At 38.7% G+C, this 21456-nt stretch overlaps 1 pseudogene; it reads left to right on the top strand.

Moving 5' to 3' along the window:
* Positions 1–383: 383 nt before the first annotated feature.
* Positions 384–4887, top strand: LOC132630817 (protein ZW2-like; annotated as a pseudogene).
* The last annotated feature ends 16569 nt before the right edge of the window (positions 4888–21456 follow it).

Here is a 21456-nt window from a genome sequence, read left to right as displayed (position 1 = left end):
CAAAAACAAAAAAGATTTAGAAATTCATTTCACTCTTCACTAAAATACAAACCCCTTTTCAACAATTTTGTATTCCCTCCTCCATTTTCAATTCTGTATTAATTTGATACATCTCTTAAGTAACAATAAATAGAATTACAGTTTTATTATATCATCCTAATTATTACTAAATCATCTAATTATTGAAATCACTTAAACATATTTTAGAAGTTGTGTGATCACTAACAATATCTTGAAGTTTCCAACTCAATAATTAATAATAAAGTTAAAATGAGTATAAAATGATAAATTATATCTTGATTTTTTAAACTGAATAAAAAAAGCAAACATCTATTTGCAGTACACATGACCGTAAAAATAGACTGAGGGAGTATATTGTTTGAAAAATGTCCCCTCTTTAAATACACGGTACAAAATGTCTCCCTCTCTGTTTCATCATTGTCACCACTTTCTTTCTTTTCTTCTACTCTCTGTTCTATTTCTTCTTAGAACTCCAAAAAGAAAACCAAGTATGCCACCTGGCTCATATGAAACAAACATAACTATTAGTTCATTTTCATCCTTTTTTCAAGGGTGGTTACAACGCCAAGAACAATTCTTGAATGAAATTATCATAGCACAAAACACACTTAATGAATCACAAGAGGGTGTTATTCGAGACCTTATTTTTCGTGTTCTCGCTCATTATCAAGAATACTATGAGGAAAAATCAAGAATGACACATAGAAATGTGTTTTACATGTTTTCACCTGCATGGTTTACACCATTGGAAAAAAGTTTTTTTTTGGATTGCAGGGTTTAAACCAGGTTTAGCTTTTTCACTTGTTATGAATTCTGTTAATGATTTGAATGAAAATCAAGTTGAGAGGATTAATAGGTTGAGAGTAGAAACAAGGGTTGAAGAGAAGAATCTTATGGACGAATTGGCAAAATTCAAGAAAGCGTGGTGGCCCCACCGTTGATGCGACTAGCACAGCGGTTCGTAATCGAACTACCGTCAGGTATTGATTATTTCGTCTAAAAATTTAAGTTGTTAGAGAGAAAGTATTTTTAGTTACTCCCTTTAGCCCTTTTGAGGGTTTGAAAATAGTTTACTCTGTCCTGCGTCGAGCAGGAGTTTGCTTCCTTTTCCTAGCAGGGTTAGAGTTAGACTTACATCCGTTCTCTAGCGAGTCTCTCTTGTCTCTCTATTTCTATGATTTTCATCCTTAGTATTGTTACTCTTTTAGACTTACATCCGTACTCTAGCGAGTCCGGAACCAAAATGCCCAAAAAAAATATTTTGAATCAAAATACCCAATAGAAAAAAAAGTTACCAAAGTACCTTTTTTTTTTAAGTACTATAGCGTAGTATTTTACTGCGCTATACAAACTAATTAACTTAACAAGTCTTTGCCATCACATAATTCAAAAGTAATTAACTTAAAAATCTTTGTCATCACATATGTGATGTCAAAGACTTGTTAAGTTAATTAGTTTGGGAATCGAAATTCAGCAGTAATGTTTGTTTGGAACTCTATTTTGAATATGTGATATATTTTTAGTTGACTAAATAGCCAACACAACTACGATAAAATTAAACTAAAAGAGTATATTCGCCGACCACATATTTTCCTACAAACTTTACATTTTTTTCGTTAGATTATGTATTTACGAAAAGAAGAACTTTAACTATTCTTTTTAAGATAATCTTTTTTTATTTAACATATATATTCACGCTTTTAAAATTATATAGATTAACATTTCATAATCATTTACAACTTGTTTGGATGGTTGTTACCTATTGTATTATATTATGTTGTTAGTTTAAATAAAATGTTTGCTTTGATTGCTACTTTAATTTTATTGTTATGTAACGACGAAAGGTCCTATTTTATGTAACCACTGATTTAGTCCTATACAATACAACACAATACGATAAATGTCAAAAAATATATAACAATCATCCAAACAAAGTGTTAACAACATAATAATTCATTACCAATCAACTTCTTTCAATTCATAAAGAATATTTAACAAATACTCAATTAACAAAATAATAATTCATTAACAATTCATAAATAATTAACAAATTAACAACTCATAAACATATAACAAATTAACAATTCATAAAATTTAACAAATTAACAATTCATAAACATTTAACAAATAATTAATTAAACAAAAAAAAAAAAAACGAAACAGTGGCATAAGCCACTGCCAAGCCCGATCAAACAAAAAAAAAATGAAATTTGTTTTTTTTTTTTGGAAATTAACGACGATTAAATGTTAAACATGCATGCAATATAATGTATATAACAAAATAATAACAAAAGTTCATAGTAGAAAACCTTAATCGAAGATTTTTTGTAGAGTTATTTTAATCGAGTTGTACGCCGCTTTTTCTCAAAATTCGAACTTAGAATCTTGCTCCTTGACTTGAATATACCGAGAATCTAAACTTTCCGGACGAAATTTAATAGAAAGCGACGTTTTTTGGATGTGGGGACCACCTTGGCTCGCCTCCAATGGCGTTTTCAATTTGTTTTTGCCACTGGAGGGACCAGTGGTGGAACCCGATGGGGTTTTAGTGGGGCGATATAGCGCAGTATTTTACTGCGCTATAGGTGAGAGAAAAAGTCCTATAGCGTAGTATTTTACTGCGTTATAGGTGAGAGAAATTTTTTATAGAGCAGTAAAATACTGCGCTATAGCACTTAACGGCTCCGTCTCCGTGAAGTGCTATAGCGCAGTATTTTACTGCGCTAAAGGTACTTTGGTATTTTTTTTTTTTGGTGGGGTATTTTGGTTCAAAATGTTTTTTTTTGGGGCATTTTGGTTCCGGCCTCTTCTCTAGCAGGGCCAGAGTTGACTTACATCGATTCTCTAACTAGCTCCTCGATTAGTAGTTGTTTTTTTTTTTTGGGAGGAGGGGGTTGTTGATGGCTTGTATCTACTTCTAATCTACGGTAGAAGAGAAGGTTCCATCGAAACAATTATTTATTTCAATTTAGGTTTTTCGTCTCTTTGTTTTTTTAAAAAGGATAAAAAAGGGAGGGTGTGGGGAGAAATGACAAGAATATTTGAAAATAAATTTGGAAAAGATGATGCAGGCCGGAGTTCAGGAAATTATCGTTTTACATCAGTATCACTTTAAGAAATCAAGAAGTTAATTATTTATTTCAAATTTAAGCTTTCTTCGATAAGTGATCCATATATTTTTTTTTAATAATTATTACTCGTTTAAAGATGGGTAAATGATTATTTAATCAATATAACCGTTATGATTAATAATCATTGTCAAAACCTGAGACGATATTTGAAAATGACATTAGGGAGTACGTAATCATGTTGTGCTAGTTTGATTTCCTCTTCATGGACCAAACATGTGGAATTTTAATTATTTTTTTTGCTTTTCGTAATCATTTTCCTCTTCATGGACCAGACATGTGGAATTTCTATTATTTTTTTTGCTTTTCGAAAGGCCGCAAGAGTTGAACCTAGGATTTCTTGCCTGTTCTGATACCATGTTATAGTGCATGATAATTTTCATTCCACAGTTCACTTCCTTCACGTGTTAGTCTGAATTCCTCTTCATGGACAAAACATGTGGATTTGTTTTTTGGGCCTTTCGGAAGGCAGTAAGATTTGAACCTAGGATCTCTGTCGAGGGTGACTATCGGAAACAACCTCTCTACCCCACAAAGATTGTGATCAGATCTGCGCAGACCCCACCCTCCTCGGACTCCATTTGTTGAAACACACTGGGTATACTGTTGTTGTTGACCTCTTGTCTGATACCATGTTGTAGTGCGTGACGACTTCATTTAAAAGTTTGCTTTTAATTACTTAATTATTTATGCAGACGGAGAAATCAGAGAAGTGGATGAGAATATAGAGACACTAAGATTAGCCATGGAGATTGTGGTGACAGATGCAGATAGGTTAAGGACAAGAACAGCAGAAAATGTGGTGGGAATACTAAATCCTTTGCAGGGTTTAAGGTTTTTAATAGCAGTAGCACAACTTCAACTGAGAATAAGGATGATTGGAATGCAGAGAGAAGTTGAGAGACATCAAATGGATACTTCAGATGGTTGGTAGATTTGATTTTGCACTACACTGATTTTGGTGAACTTTTGGAGATTGATGATGATGATCATGATAGATTAGCAAGGTTTTTGTTTATATTTTTTGATAGTAATTGTAAGATAGGAAGTTTTTTTTGTGTTCTGTCTAAGTTTGGACTTTTTTTTTTGTAGTAGTAGGGTACTAGGTTGTAATTCTAACTATTTAGAAGAGCCGGTTGGGCTCCTTTTTGTTCGTCCAACCGGCTCCTTTTTCGTCGTCATTTCCAAGTTAAAATAAATAAATTATGGGCCCCATATATATTAAAAAAAAATAACTAATATTAAAAATAAAATAAAATTTGGGCTCCATATTAAACACCAATCAGTATTAAAAAAAAAAAGAGAAGAAAAAAAGTGGAACCCACCACACCCAAACTCACGGGAAAAAAAAAGTGGACCCCATATTAACAAAATCAAGCAATATTAAAAAAAAAAGTGAATCCCATATTAAAAAAACTTGTTGCTCCCAATCGCACACGCAAGTATACGTGGTCGTACAAGTAATATAGACTGTTAAGTCCAGATATCGATCCCACAAAGACTTAGATTCTACTGTTAAACTAATTCAAATTCGAATGAAACTATTCAAGAAAGTGAAAATCAAGATTGTTTGTTGTACTAAACTAAAACTGAAAAGTAAACAATTTGTGATGGGTGTTTTTATGACTGGGACTATGTTGACAAGGGCTGTAAGAATTTTCAAATGAGAGAAAGATCTAGGGTTATGGCTTTCGACAATCCAGTTGATCTTCAGACAATTCCACCTATTTTATTTCCTGGGTTACTAGTTAACGAGTTAATTATGCTTTATGATATTCTCTCGAACTACTCACAAACTTGTAGATGTTACTATAACGCCTATATCTCTATGGTCATCAGAGGTAACAAGAACGCATTTATTTCTCCGTATTCAACTAAGTAGGGCTAAAGGGTATATCTCTATCCTCATTAGATAAACGATTAAATCGAACAAACTCTATTTATTCTTATTACGTACGTGAATTCCCTTTCTCAAGTTTAATTCACGCACCACAGATAGTGTCTAACTATTGGCCAGATAATCAAACAATTGAAATCAAGAATAAATAAGCAACCCACAATATGAAAAATCAATAGATAATAATTGTCATCACATCAACTTTCAAGTCTTTCGCCACAACCCTAGAATTAGGAGATTAGCTACTCATGGTTCGATCATAGACAAAAGAAGCCATGAATAAACTAGGGTTGAAAAAGATGAAAAATAAAATAACCTAGAGAGAGAAAAAAAAGGAGAACGGTGGCTTACAAATCCTTGAATAATCTCAGCACACCGTTCTCAGCTATTAAAACGTCTATATATAGGCTAGGGTAAAAATAATAAATAAGGAATCCAAATCCTAGTCTAATCGGGAAAACATCCGCAGATCCCCGCTTTCCTTCCGCATCGCGGAAGGATCGCGCAATGTTCTGCAGGTCCTCGCCTTCTTCACGCGATGCGGATGGATCGCGCAACACTGATGACTGAGTTTGGTTGTTCCGCTTTCTTCACGCGATGCACCTCGATAGCCTGAAGTTCTGAAGCCTCTCGCGATCCATCCGCGATGCGGGAGGAAAGCGGAGTATCTTCAGTCGGTTAACTCCTTTTAATTCGTCCTTTGCGATCTGTGCCTCGTCGCCTCAGCCAATCGACATATGCTACGCATTCCCATCATTTCAAGCACAGTTTCCATCGTTTGTCGTTATCGTACCTATACACATAAAATATAACGACATTAGTTCAAATACGACGGTTACTTCATGAATTAAGCGATAAAAGTCATAAGAAGAAGTTGTAATACGACACAAAACATGATATTTGTGCCAAATATCACCACCCCCCACTTAGACTTTGCTCGCCCTCGAGCAAACACAAACCAGCATCAGACTACCCTTCTAGCTCACTCATTCAAACAGGTCTGCAACGAGATTCGGCTAGTATGGCTAACTCTTGAAGAGAGATTTTCAAAAACAAACCAACGACCCAGATTGCGAAAGCCATGCCAAAGGTTTAAAAACAAAACTCATTTTCAGCACCAAGTACTTCTTTTCCAAGAGAACATTTCGAATTTCAAAACAGTTGACTCAACGACACCACTTTAAAGCAGATAGGCAACCTTATGATCAAGAAATCAACACTTCACTGCTCTATTGCTAATTGTGTGCCCTCACCTCAACAAAGTAGTCCATATTTCATCAAGAAACACATGTTTAAATCAATGGACCTGAAATCAATAAATGCACTCATTCTCGCAAAGAACATCACATGTAATGTACGATATACCATATGCTTGCCCGTAGTGTAACCACTCTACTAATCCAAGTAAGACGAACCTAGAATCAAGTAGGACTTCGAGGGTTGTAATGTAGGCTACGGGACGGGTAGGAATTATTTGGATAATAGTGACTAACCTCCCAAAGCACTTTAATACATTATACATTCGTCATTCTTGCACGCTTTCTTTGTTAGCCCTTATTCAGTACCAACCAACCTTTAACTTTCTCCCCAATTTACCCATTTTCTTTGTTTAAGCACCATTCTTTTTTTTTTTGGAAGTTACACACGTTAGAAGGGAAACTCTTTTTTTTTTTTTTTTTTTGGACTCCCAACTAACTGGTGAACTAGTTCTGTTCATTCGGTGCTCCCCTTGTCTTTCCTAGATTACAATTTATAACCATTTCCCCTCTTTATTTATCATCCCATCTCCCATTATACTTGTAATTGATTAAAGTGCTTCTGGAGTGTTTTGGATCAAACATCGAGTGTTATAGAACAAAGGGGTAAGGCTAATTAACTGCTATCAAAGAAAAGGCTAAAGGCTCAAATGGGTTAACTAGGGTGTCATTTGCACGCTGGTAGGATAACTTTTTAGGTTTTTTAGTGACTAACCAAAGAAACGCCTCTATCACTTTCTAGGCTCAACCCAACTTCATTTCGCTTTGTGAACACACAGGGCAAGTTCTAGATGTCAATACCAAACATGGATTCAAAAACGAAACCTTACTCACACATGGCACATAATCAATGCAAGAGGGATCCGGTTGTCCCTCGAAACAATCAAACACAATGGAAATCAACAATGCCAAGTGGGTCATACGAGTCAACACAAAAACCATTTTCAAGTGCTTCTAAGAAAAGTAATACAGTTTCACGGCATGCTTTCACAAAACATTTCAAGATCACTCATATGCCAAGACTTCACCTATCCCGTGCACCTAGCATTTGAATGCACCTAGCCTACAGACTAATTTTCCCTCAAGCAGGTTGTCATCCACCTGTCATCAGGAACAACCCTTCCTATGACTAAAAAAAAAAATCTACCTACGCCCAGTTCAAAGGCCCCCCCTCGGGAAAGAACCGAGGCCATAAGAAAACCAAAGGGGGTGGATGATGAATGCCTACTAATGAGGGGCTTAAGAAGTTATCAAAGAAAAATAAAGAAGATAAAATCTTTTTGAAAATTTTCCAACTTTTGTTTTTCATTTTTTTTTCGACACTAAGATGCAAAACTAAAAAGACATCCTAAAAAAAAATCCTACGGCATACTAATCATCATCCGCAACCTCAAAACATGGTGTTACAAACCAGGGACGTATTTTCCCACCCCACACTTAAAATTATGCAATGCCCTCAATGCATGTAGATTTGAAAACAAATAAAGCGCAAGCGAGGTAAGAAATACTCCCTGGGGCCCACTAGGGCCTAGTCGTCCTCATCTAGGAACTCCTCATCATCAGCCGCGCCCTCATCTGGCTCGGCGTCCTCTTCCTCTTCATTGTCGTCGCCTTGCATCAGCGACTCTCCCTCCTCCTCCTCTTCGAATGCGGCCATTACTCGATCAGCCGAGTTCTCGTCCTCATCCGCGGGTAACTAAGATAGCTCGCCCACCAGCGCCAGAGAATGTGGAGTGTGTGGGTTATCAATAAAGACCCTTGTGAGATCAATATTAAAGTGCTCACTCGCAACCATCATCCCCGAGTACAGCTGGGCTAGTACGGTGGACTGGGCAGACCTCTCCTCCGCCGGGGTCAAGTGGTGTCCGGATATGCTTGCTGGGGCCATGACATTGGAGATGTCCAGCGGGTCAATGGGCGCCTCAAGTACTCTATCAGTAGAGTACGCTAACTCACCGTCGAGCCGCATTAGGTAGGAAGTGAGAGTGTTCCCATAACTTAGCCTTTTCGACTTCCCAGCACGCACTCGGCGGATATCCTGTAGCATCCAATACCCTATGTTTACCGGCTGCCCTATCATCAGGAAGTACACAATGCACACTCTCTCCCGTTGTACCTCCGAGAAGTGATCAAGTGGCATTATTCTCGCATTGAGGAGGCGCAGCCACACTCGGGCCTCTCTACAAAAGTTGCTCATGCTCATACTTCGGTGCTTCTGAAGAGGTCCTGAATATCGTGCCCATTGAGCTTTTGAGTTGGCTCCACACCGAGTTTCCCGGATAGCCCGATAATCCGGCCTTTTGATGAACTCTAGTAAGGGCTCGACAGGCACATCCGGGACTCCGATTGCCCCGCACAAGGTTGATGCCGACAATGGTACCCAGTTTTATCGAATGTACACAGAATATCGAGCCCGACGGATTGGTATGCTCGCATAAAGTTCCATGATCAAATCGATGTTCACAGGCCCCGGTTGTTCGAACACCGACGTCCATCCCATGGCAACTATACGGCCGTGGATATCCCGAAAAGTCTTCTTCAGAGGGGCCCGACTGATTGCTCGCTCATGGTTGTACCCTTTCGAGGTGTCAAACCCCGCATACCACTCTGCTCCTTCCCCCGAGAGACGGGGGTTGGTTGTCCTTTTCGTTGCTGGAGGAATCACAACCGCGGGATGCTTGCCTTTTCCGGATGTTTGCCCCTTTTTTTCTTTGGGCGGGTTTTGTGCTCGCCCTCTTTTTGTACCTTGGGAGGAGGAGGCGACAACTTTGCCCTTGGATTTAGCGTGAACCATTTTGCCTTGTGATGTTAATGTGGGATGGATTAAAGCCACCTGAAGTTGTTTGTGTGAGAGAGGGAATGGAGGTGGGTGTTTTTCGTATTAAAAGGGAATGGGGGGAGTTGGGGAATTGTTTTCGGATGAAAATAAGAAGAGGGCGGGGGGGGGGGGGGGGGGGGGGGCTATACATATATGCGAAAAAAAAAGAACACAAACCAGGTCGACCCGCGCGATCCGTCCGCATCGCGGGTCGATCGCGCGAAGCTGCAGAACTCCACGCGATCTGTCCGCATCGCGTGTGGATCGCGCAAATCACTGGGCGCTTCTGATTTTTAATGAGCGATTTGCCCGCTTCGCGGGCAAAAAGCGCAAATCACTGGGCGCTTAGTCTGTTTTCTTCATTGTTCGCCCAATTCCTGCAACATAAACAAACGTGACTTATATCCTACAAAATGTTGGGTTGCCTCCCAACAAGCGCCTTAGTTAGGGTCGTGGCACGACTCTTTTTTTTTAAGACACGGGTTGCCTCCCGAGAAGCGCCTGATTTAACGGCGCGACACGACGCAGGTTTTCCTCAAGCCTCTTCTAGATCGATGGTGGTCCTGGCGCGGTCAGTGGCCTCCCCGTAGTAATGCTTCACTCTCTGCCCGTTCACCAAGAATGTCTCATCCGAGTTGGGTCTTTTTAGCTCGACTGCACCATGTGCAGTCACGTGAACTACCTCGAATGGTCCGGACCATTTGCTCTTCAGCTTTCCACTGAAAATCTTCAGCCTGGAGTTATACAGCAATACTAACTGCCCAGGCTCAAAGTCACGAGATTGGATGCGCCTGTCATGAATTCTTTTGGTGCGCTCCTTATACATTTTCGCGTTTTCATAAGCATGATAGCGAAATTCCTCCAACTCGTGCAGCTGCAACAGTCTTTTCTCTCCAGCTTAAACCATGTCGAGATTCAGCTTCTTGATCGCCCAATATGCTCTATGCTCAAGCTCGACTGGTAGATGACATGCCTTACCAAAAACGAGCTTATAGGGGGATGTACCAATCGGAGTTTTGTACGTTGTTCTGTATGCCCACAGAGCGTCATCAAGCTTTAATGACCAATCTTTTCTACTTACGCTCACAGTCTTCTCCAGAATCCTCTTGATTTCTCTGTTCGATACCTCCACTTGACCACTCGTCTGAGGGTGATAAGCAGTCGCTATCTTGTGTTTCACCCCATACTTGAGCAGCAATTTATCAAAGAGCCGATTGCAGAAGTGTGTACCTTGATCACTGATGATGGCCAGCGGGGTCCCAAACCTTGTAAAAATGTTCTTTTTCAGAAATCGCGCCACCACACTAGCATCATTGGTGGGAAGTGCAATGGCTTCCACCCACTTCGAAACATAGTCTATAGCCACCAATATATATTTATTTCCCTTGGATGGTATGAAGGGGACCATGAAGTCAATACCTCACACATCAAACAACTCGATTTCTAAGATACCCTTCAAAGGCATTTCATGACGCTTGGAGATATTGCTGGTCCTCTGGCAGCTATCACATGCTCGAACAAATTCATGAGCATCTTTGAACAAAGTAGGCCAGTAGAATCCGGACTGAAGTACCTTGGCAGCTGTTCTGTCCCCAACATGATGTCCTCCATAGGGTGATGAGTGACACTTCTCGAGAATCGCTGAGACCTCTTCCTCTGGAACACACCATCTGACTAGCTGATCTGTGCCAACTCGGTAAAGATAGGGCTCATCCCATACATAAAAATGACTGTCATGCAGAATCCGCTTCTTTTTCTCGTGATTAGCACCAGGGGGGTAAATCTCACTCACTATAAAGTTCACCATGTCTGCATACCATGGCACCTCAGCTGATTTAAGAGCAAAAAGTTATTCGTCCAGAAAAGTCTCATTAATCCCCACTGCTTCATCCACATGTTCCCGATCTTCTAACCTCGATAAGTGATCTGCCACTTGATTTTCTGTGCCCTTTCGATCTAAAATCTCGATGTCGAACTCTTGCAGCAATAGCACCCAACGAATAAGACTTGGCTTTGCATCCTTCTTTGCAAACAAGTAACGAACTGCAGTGTGATCAGTGTAGACAATCGCCTTCGTGCCCACCAGATATGATCGGAATTTGTCAAAGGCGTAGACAGCCACCAATAACTCCTTCTCTGTGACAGTATAGTTCATTTGGGCTGCATCAAGTGTCTTGCTGGCGTAATAAATAGGATGAAAGATCTTGTCCCTTTTCTGACCAAGGACAACGCCTATAGCAAAATCACTTGCATCACACATGAGAATAAATGGTAGAGACCAATCGGGTGCGACGATAATAGGAGCAGACACCAACCTTCGTTTCAGCTCATCAAAAGCCGTCAGACAGGCTTCATTGAACACAAACTTCACATCTTTCTCTAAGAGCTTGCACAGTGGATTAGCAACTTTAGAGAAGTCTTTGATGAACCGTCGGTAAAAGCCAGCATGCCCAAGAATACTGCACACTCCCCGAACTGACACGGGTGGTGGCAATCTTTCAATTGCCTCAATCTTCGCCTTGTCAACCTCTATTCCTTTGCCCGATATCTTGTGCCCAAGAACAATTCCCTCTCGAACCATGAAATGGCATTTTTCCCAGTTAAGTACCAAGTTTGTTTCTTCACAACGAGCTAGCATGACATCAAGATGATTTAAACAGTCGTCGAATGAATCTCCAAACACAGAGAAATCATCCATAAATACCTTCACATAATTTTCCACCATATCGGTGAAGATAGCCATCATGCATCGCTGGAAGGTACCTGGCGCATTGCACAAACCGAAAGGCAACCTCCGGAATGAAAATGTGCCATATGGACATGTGAATGTAGTCTTCTCTTGATCCTCAGGTGCAATCATGATCTGGTTGTAACCCGAATAACCATCCAAAAAGCAATAATAATCGTGCCCAGCCAATCTGTCGAGCATCTGGTCCATGAAGGGTAAAGGAAAATGATCTTTTCTGGTGGCGTTGTTCAACTTGCGATAGTCGATACATATCCTCCAGCCCGTAACAGTTCATTGAGGCACCAATTCATTCTTCTCGTTTTCTACCACAGTTATGCCCCCTTTCTTCGGGACACATTGTACAGGACTCACCCAATTGCTGTCTGAGATGGGATAAATGATGTAGCTGTCAAGCCACTTGATTACCTATTTCTTCACCACCTCCTTCATGATCGGGTTTAATCGCCTCTGACACTCAATACTGGGTTTGCTGCCTTCCTCCAATAAAATTTTGTTCATGCAAAACGAGCTACTAATACCCCGAATATCAGCTATCGACCTCCCGAGGGCTCGGATTCGATCTCTTAGCACTCGTAATACACGTTCAACCTGCACATCAGTCAAATAGGCAGAGAGGATTACGGGCAATGTGTCTCCACTACCCAAGAAAGCGTAGCGAAGGTGAGGAGGCAATGATTTCAACTCAAGAACGGGAGCCTCTTCGATAGACGGTTTCGGCTTCTTCCATGACTCTGGTCTGTCTAGCTCCTCGAACGGTGTACTTGCTCGTAGATAAGCACATGAGGTGTCAAGAATGCTAAGACACTCCTCTACTTCTGCATCAATCTTCAGATCTTCCCCATACACCAAAGCTGTTTCCAACGGATCTCGCGAGGCTGGAAAGTGATCTAACTCGGCATTTGTGAGCTCGGGTTCCACCACAGAAATCATCTTCAATTCCTCGTAATGGGCTGGAAGTCTGGTAGCTTTAAATACATCAAAGGTCGCCTCTTGCCCATTAACTGTTATGGACATCTTCCCATCTTTCACTCGGATCACAATATCAACAGTAGCCAAAAATCCTCTCCCCATGATGAGTGGAACACTCTTATCTGCCTCATAATCAAGTATCACAAAATCAACCGGCAGAATAAATGGGCCTACCTTCACAAGAATGTCCTCAATAATACCATCAGGATAAGCAAGAGGTCGATCAGCCAACTGCAATGTAATAGTGGTTGGCCTAGGCTCTCCCAAACCCAACATTCGGAACACAGAGGTGGGCATAAGATTAATACTAGCGCCCAAATCACACAATGCTAGCCCAACTTCAATGTTTCCAATCGTAATCGAAATTGTGAAGTTGCCCGGATCTTTCAAATTTGGAGGGATCTTACTCCTCACTCTAGAACTGCACTCCTCAGTAAGTGCAACTGTCTCAAACTCTGTCCAACGTCGTTTGTTCGCGACCACATCTTTAATATATTTAGCATATTTTGGGACTTCTTGCAGAAGCTCCACCAAAGGTATGTTGATGTGTACCTGTTTAAAGAGTTCAAGAAATTTCTTGCAAGCTGAATCTGCCTTCTGTTTCTGAAGTCGCTGTGGAAAGGGAGGGGGTGGTTGCACCACTTCCTCCACATGCTGCTCTGCGACTGTTTGCTTTGGTTCAGCTCGCTTAGCAGGGATAAGTTCTGCCTCTGCTATGTTCTTCTTTTTTCGGTGGCACTTCCTCTAGCTCTCTACCATTCCTCACGGTGACTGCTTTGCATTCTTTTGGATTCTTTTAAGAGCACCCGAAGGTCTGACATTCTGCATAAGAGCCATCTGCCCCATCTGACGCTCAAGCTCGTGAATAGACTTCTGCATCTCACTCTGAATTTTCTGATTTTGCTGCTGCATCGCCTGATTTTGAGCTATGAGCTACTTCATCATTTCCTCTAAATTGTTGGCTGGTTGAGCTTGAGGTTGCTGATAATTGTTCGGCTTGTGGAAATCCTGTGTTATATCTTGTAATTTTGCACATTCGGATAAATTGAAATAATTGTGACTAGTAAGAGATAAGACAATATTTTGATTCTATTTAATATATATGTTGTTCATGGAAAATATTGATGCGGAAATACCAAGGAAGGCTAAGGGCAAAATTGGAATTTCGGAAATTTGTTTTATGAATTTCAAATATTAACCATAAGAAGTGGGCTTGGAAAATCAAAAAAAAAAAAAAAGAGGCCCAAGTCTATGGGTGGCCGGCCATGGCAATGAAAAGAGGGCCCAAGCCCATGTGTTAATTTAATTCAAGACCAACAAATAAATAAAGGGGCCACTAGTCATCTTCATTTAGAAGATTCAAGAAAACAAAAAAAAAAAAAAAAACTTGAGAGAGAGCCAAGAAAGGGGCCTTCGGCCAAAGAAAAAAAAAGAAAGAAAAAAATTTGAGGGCTTCCATCGTTGATCCAAAAATTGTAATTTTCTAGTATTCCTACTAAGTTCAAGACCCTCTTCAACATGGTATAATTTTTGAGGCGAGAAAACTACTTTTGTGGCAAGTGGAAAATTTAAGAAAAGGTAAAAATTCTATCCTTTTTATATTATGGAAGACTTACATATATGTTGTAGTATGTGTAAAAGAATGAAAAAAATGAAAATTGGGTGTTGTGGGTGTAGCCATGTGGATGTGTGTGAGTGTGTGTGTGGCCGTGTGGTATGGTTGGTGGAGGAAGGTGAACAAATTTTATTTAGTATGTTAATTGTGTTGATTGTAGCCTTGTGATGTAAATGGAAGAATAATGGTTCAAGATTGGCATGAAAATTAGTTGTAAGTTGTTGTAGGAAATTATGTGATTTTATTATAGTTTGTATGTAATTATGGAAATGGAATTGCTAAAGTATGAATTGTTGTTGTTGTTGATGAAATTGGAAGAAGAAAATGCGACGATGTGACCTTGTCGCATTTGTGGAGGTTCCGAGTGGAATATGGTGTTAGTGGGATTATTGAATATTTTGTAGAATTGTATGAAATGCTTTTGAATTGTATTTGGTTGATCTTGAATTAGTAATGAATATGTGAGCATTGATATTGACTTGAAAATGCGTAGTTAAATTGAATGTGATAAGCTACGTAGAGATAGAAGGCTACCAATATTAGAATGCACTTTAAATTGATTCTTGATGTTAATGGTATGGTTGTTGGTATTGTTGGTATGGTTGTTGATGAATTTGGCCGAGTTAAATTCTCGGGGATGTTGAATTTACAGGGGAGATGCTGCCGAAATTTCTGTAGACAAGTACTTGTTAGAATCGGATTTCTAAGTACTTGTAGCTAATGTTTGGTAATTGATAATATTATTGTAGATATTGGAGAGCCCGAGACTTGAGTCGGGATTTGGTTAGCGAGCGATTGAGGTATGTAAAGCCTACCTTTCTTTCTTTTGGCATGACCTTTATGAAATGAACAAGTAACGTATATGTATGATTCTAAAGAAAATTCTATTCTTAGAGCCATTAGGATGACCAATGTCCTTGATTCCTATAAGTGTTCCATATGGTTGATATGTATATGTGAACTTCGAAGATTCTAGTTGGCATATTTCTAGATATTGTTCGAAAAGAAAATCGATGTGACATAAGTCTTCGATAAATATTTTGACATGTACATATGGCACTAAAGTCCCTATTTGGTTTGACCCGTATTGATATTTGAAACTTACCTAATATGTTTGTTACTTGACTTTCCAAAGGTGGCTTATGAAATGTTTTAGAAGGTTCTGTAACTTTCTTATACTACTTCCGATTGACCCGACACTTATTTTGAGCTTTCAGACGCGGGTACATATATTTGTCCAAAAATGGCTTATGAAATGTTTTAGAAGGTTCTGTAACTTTCTTATACTACTTCCGATTGACCCGACACTTATTTTGAGCTTTCAGACGCGGGTACATATATTTGTCCATCAAGTTTTGAAATTTAATTATGTACTTATATGCATATGGTTCCCTCACTACTCCGCTCGTGCATACTACTATGATATCGTTCGCCGGATCCCGGGCCGGTTTTGTGATCGTGCGCACTATGTTATATTCGGCAGTATGATGTGTTACGGTCCCGAGACCGCGCCATAGGGCCGGGTACCGCTTGTATACGACGTTATGATGTGATATGGCATACGATGTGTTCTGATGTTGTGATATGTTATGATGATACGATATGTTCGGGGATTGTACGGAAATTTGAAACCTTCTGGAGTATGATGTGTTGTGGCGCCAGCGTCGGAGTGGCGACCACGTTCCTGAGCCCTATGCATGATTTTTATTTGTATTATTTATATTTTCAGCACAGGCTTTGATATACTAATTCTGTATCCATTTTTTGTACTTCTCACTTCAATTATGATCCGGATTACTGTATTTCATGCTTTACATACTCAGTACATATTTCGTACTGACCCCCTTTCTTTGGGGGCTGCGTTTCATGCCCGCAGGTACAGACGTTCGTTCTGGTGACCCGCCAGTGTAGGACACTTATTTTGCTATTCGGAGTGCTCCCTTTGATCCGGAGCCCATATTTTTGGTACATATCTTCCACTGTACATATTTCTGTATGTATATATGTATATGACTATTTGGGGTACGGCGGGGCCCTGTCCCGTCATTTGTTTCTGTTATGGTTTGTAGAGGCCTGTAGACATATATGTGGGTCATGGGTCATGTTTGTTCGATTATGTTCGTGATCTGTGCCTTAAGCGGTCCCGTTTGCTATTATGGCCAAAACGGCCCATATATTTGTATATGTATGTATATTCGGGCGATGTGTATTCCGCCAGCCTGCCGCCTTTTGGTATGATATTTCTGCTACAGGTGACCGCTTAAGATGATGTCTGTTTCTCAGTATCCGTATAAACAACGTATATTAAATTTGAATAAGTCTTTGATATATCGATCTGGTAGGTAAGTCTGTTTGGGTGTCCAAATAGGGCACCAGTCGCGACCCACGGGGCTGGGTCGTGACATCCTGCTTCCCAAATGGAGTGTTGTAATTATTACCATAATATTTTCCCCGATTACCAACACCGCGATTCTGCTGCCCCACAAAATAGACAGACTCTGGATTCAATGGACAATTGTTATAATCATGAGGTTCACCGCAACCTACACATGCTGCCTGCTGAATGTGCTGAACTGGTTGAATCTGCTGAGCTTGAGGAAACACGCTAAACATCACATTAGTAAGAGTACCTATCTCAGCCCGGATAGCTGCAACATCATCAACCTTAAGAACTCCAGCGGCCTTTTATGGTAACGCCCAGCTAGTCTCGTTATACTCATGATGACCCTCAGACATCATCTCAAGGAGATCTTCCATCTCTTTATATGTTTTGTTTAATATCTGACCTTGAGCTGAAGCATTCAGCAGGGCCCTTGATTCATGGTTAAGACCCTCCACGAAATAGTTGCCAATGATCTCCTTTGGCTGCATGTGATGGGGGCAATCTCGCAGATAGCCCTTATACCTTTCTCAAGCGTGTGGTAGAGATTCGGAATCTCTCTGAGTGAAATTAGCAATTCTTCCTCGCAGCTCCTTTGTCTTCTTGGGTGAGAAGAACCTGTCGATAAAATTATTTGATAATATCTCCCAAGATGTTATAGAACCGGCAGGTAGATTAGTCAACCATTCCCTCGCTTCGCCAATAAGTGAGAACGGAAATAAGGGCAGCTTCACATAATCATCGGGAACATCTCTATATTGGAGATTCTCGCTCAACTCCACGAACTGCATCAAGTGCTTATGCGGGTCTTCACTAGATTTACCCATATACTGGCACGTATGTTGCACCAGCCACACTGTTCCTTCTTTTAGCTCGAAATTGCCAGTAATGTCAGGCCTAACAATAGCCTTAGCAATGGTTGCCAGACTTGGCCTAGCATAGCTGGATAACAGAATTCTTTGTTCTTGTGCCCTCGCGGCTGCTCTCTCTCCCTGTTCATCTGCGTTTCTGGCTCTATCCCTTTCTGCCTGTTCAAGAGCAAGTCTTGCTGCTTCGTTAGCCATTTGTCTCTGTCGTTGGAAGGTTCTTTCGATTTCTTGATCAAGATCAACTAACGGTTGTCCTGAAATTCTAGTGCTTGGCATAAACCAGAGAAGCCTGAAGAATCACAAGTAGAACAACGAAAAAAGTAAAGACTTGAATAGAAAAACAAACTCAAATTAGAAAAACAGTAATTTTTCTAAGTCCCCGGCAACGGCGCCAAAAACTTGTTGCTCCCAATCGCACACGCAAGTATACGTGGTCGTACAAGTAATATAGACTGTTAAGTCCAGATATCGATCCCACAGAGACTTAGATTCTACTGTTAAACTAATTCAAATTCGAATGAAACTATTCAAGAAAGTGAAAATCAAGATTGTTTGTTGTACTAAACTAAAACTGAAAAGTAAACAATTTGTGATGGGTGTTTTTATGACTGGGACTATGTTGACAAGGGCTGTAAGAATTTTCAGATGAGAGAAAGATCTAGGGTTATGGCTTTCGACAATCCAATTGATCTTCAGACAATTCCACCTATTTTATTTCCTGGGTTACTAGTTAACGGGTTAATTATGCTTTATGATATTCTCTCGAACTACTCACAAGCTTGTAGATGTTACTATAACGCCTATATATCTATGGTCATCAGAGGTAACAAGAACGCATTTATTTCTCCGTATTCAACTAAGTAGGGCTAAAGGGTATATCTCTATCCTCATTAGCTAAACGATTAAATCGAACAAACTCTATTTATTCTTATTACGTACGTGAATTCCCTTTCTCAAGTTTAATTCACGCACCACAGATAGTGTCTAACTATTGGCCAGATAATCAAACAATTGAAATCAAGAATAAATAAGCAACCCACAATATGGAAAATCAATAGATAATAATTGTCATCACATCAACTTTCAAGTCTTTCGCCACAACCCTAGAATTAGGAGATTAGCTACTCATGGTTCGATCATAGACAAAAGAAGCCATGAATAAACTAGGGTTGAAAAAGATGAAAAATAAAATAACTTAGAGAGAGAAAAAAAAGGAGAACGGTGGCTTACAAATCCTTGAATAATCCCAGCACACCGTTCTCAGCTATTAAAACGTCTATATATAGGCTAGGGTAAAAATAATAAATAAGGAATCCAAATCCTAGTCTAATCGGGAAAACATCCGCAGATCCCCGCTTTCCTTCCTCATCGCGGAAGGATCGCGCAATGTTCTGCAGGTCCTCACCTTCTTCACGCGATACAGATGGATCGCGCAACACTGATGACTGAGTTTGGTTGTTCCGCTTTCTTCACGCGATGCACCTCGATAGCCTGAAGTTTTGAAGCCTCTCGCGATCCATCCGCGATGCGGGAGGAAAGCAGAGTATCTTCAGTCGGTTAACTCCTTTTAATTCTTCCTTTGCGATCTGTGCCTCGTCGCCTCAGCCAATCGACATATGTTACTCATTTCCATCATTTCAAGCACAGTTTCCATCGTTTGTCGTTATCGTACCTATACACATAAAATATAACAACATAAGTTCAAATACGACGATTACTTCATGAATTAAGCGATAAAAGTCATAAGAAGAAGTTGTAATACGACACAAAACATGATATTTGTGCCAAATATAAAAAACAAACAATGTTAAAAAAAAGTGCTTAGAAAATCAAACAATTAAATAAATAATGATGGATTCATTGCCACATGCATACCAACCGGCTCCTTTTTCGTCGTCATTTCCAAGTTAAAATAAAATAAAATTATGGGCCCCATATATATTAAAAAACAACAACTAATATTAAAAATAAAATATAAAATTTGGGCTCCATATTAAACACCAACCAGTATTAAAAAAAAAAGAGAAGAAAAAAAAAAGTAGAACCCACCACATCCAAACTCACGGGGAAAAAAAAGTGGACCCCATATTAACAAAATCAAGCAACATTAAAAAAAAAGTGAATCCCATATTAAAAAAATAAACAATGTTAAAAAAAAAGTGCTTAGAAAATCAAACAATTAAATCAATAATGATGGATTCATTGCCACATGCGTATCAACCCATTAGTGGGAGCAAATGAAATTATTGTACAGCAACATACTTAAAATACTTATATATTAAAATAACATAGAATTTAGTTACTTTTTCATTTTTCCCTTACTCTAATAAATGTGAAAAGAGATTAATGTCATAAAAGAAAAAATACTATTAAATGGAGATCAAATAATTAATAAGGTAAATTAATGAAATTATAATTCTAATTGACGTTTCCTTAAAAAATTGTGTAAAAAACAACATCACAAGTAAAATGAGTTAAACAAAAAATATTTATTAAAAATTAAAAAATAGAAATTCTTCATGGACCCATATTAATCACCAACCAGTATTAAAAAAAAAAAAAGAAGAAAAAAAGTAGAATCCACCACATCCAAACTCGCGGGGAAAAAAAAGTGGACCGCATATTAACAAAATCAAGCAACATTAAAAAAAACTTAATCCCATATTAAAAAAACAAACAATGTTAAAAAAAAAGTGCTTAGAAAATCAAATAATTAAATCAATAATGATGGATTCATTGCCACATGCGTATCAATCCATTAGTGGGAGCAAATGAAATTATTGTACAACAACATACTTAAAATACTTATATATTAAAATAACATAGAATTTAGTTACTTTTTCATTTTTCCCTTACTCTAATAAATGTGAAAAGAGATTAATGTCATAAAAGAAAAAATAATATTTAATGGAGATCAAATAATTAATAACGTAAATTAATGAAATTATAATTCTAATTAACGTTTCCTTAAAACACCGTGTAAAAAATAACATGACAAGTAAAATGAGTTAAACAAAAAATATTTACTAAAAATTAAAAAATAGAAGTTCTTCATTTAAATAGAAAATCAAATTTCTACTTTGTTTCATTTTAAATATGTAAAATTAATATAATAATTTGAATTAGAATTATCCAAATCAAAATTTGATAAAAAAAATTATATGTATTACTTTACTATTACTACTACATAGAAGAGCCGATTTATAGAGGCAAGATCGTTGTCCGTGTTCGGTCTTACATTTTTATTTAAGGGCAAAAGAAATCTTTTGTGGTCCCACCCACTTTTTTATTTAAGGGTAAAAAAATGACGTTTTATATTTTATATTACCAACTCTTCTAAAAGGTAGATAGAAATACTTTATTATATTTCTATTTTTCTACTATATAGAAGTATCGGTTTACCCATGCTTCGTCGTCAGTCACTCTTAAAAAAAAAAAGGGGTGGACCCCACCCTCTCCAAACTCATGAAAAGAAAGGTGGACCCCACCCTCTCCAAACTCATGAAAAAAAAAGTGGATCCCATATTAAAAAAAAAAAAGGCAACGTCAAAAAAAAAAAAAAAAGGTGCACCCCATATATTAAAAAATCAAACAATATTCATGGAATTCCCAAAGTATCCCCATCAAGTCAATAATAATGGATTCATTGCCACATGCATATTAACCCATTAGTGGGAGCAAATGAAATTATTGCAAGCAAAAAACATGGACCCCATATTATTACTTTTCTTTAAAATATTTAATTGCTGTATTT

This window comes from Lycium barbarum, chromosome 3 (genome assembly GCF_019175385.1).
Source record: "Lycium barbarum isolate Lr01 chromosome 3, ASM1917538v2, whole genome shotgun sequence".
Classification (NCBI taxonomy): Eukaryota; Viridiplantae; Streptophyta; class Magnoliopsida; order Solanales; family Solanaceae; genus Lycium; species Lycium barbarum.
This window is presented reverse-complemented; position numbering and strand designations above follow the sequence as displayed.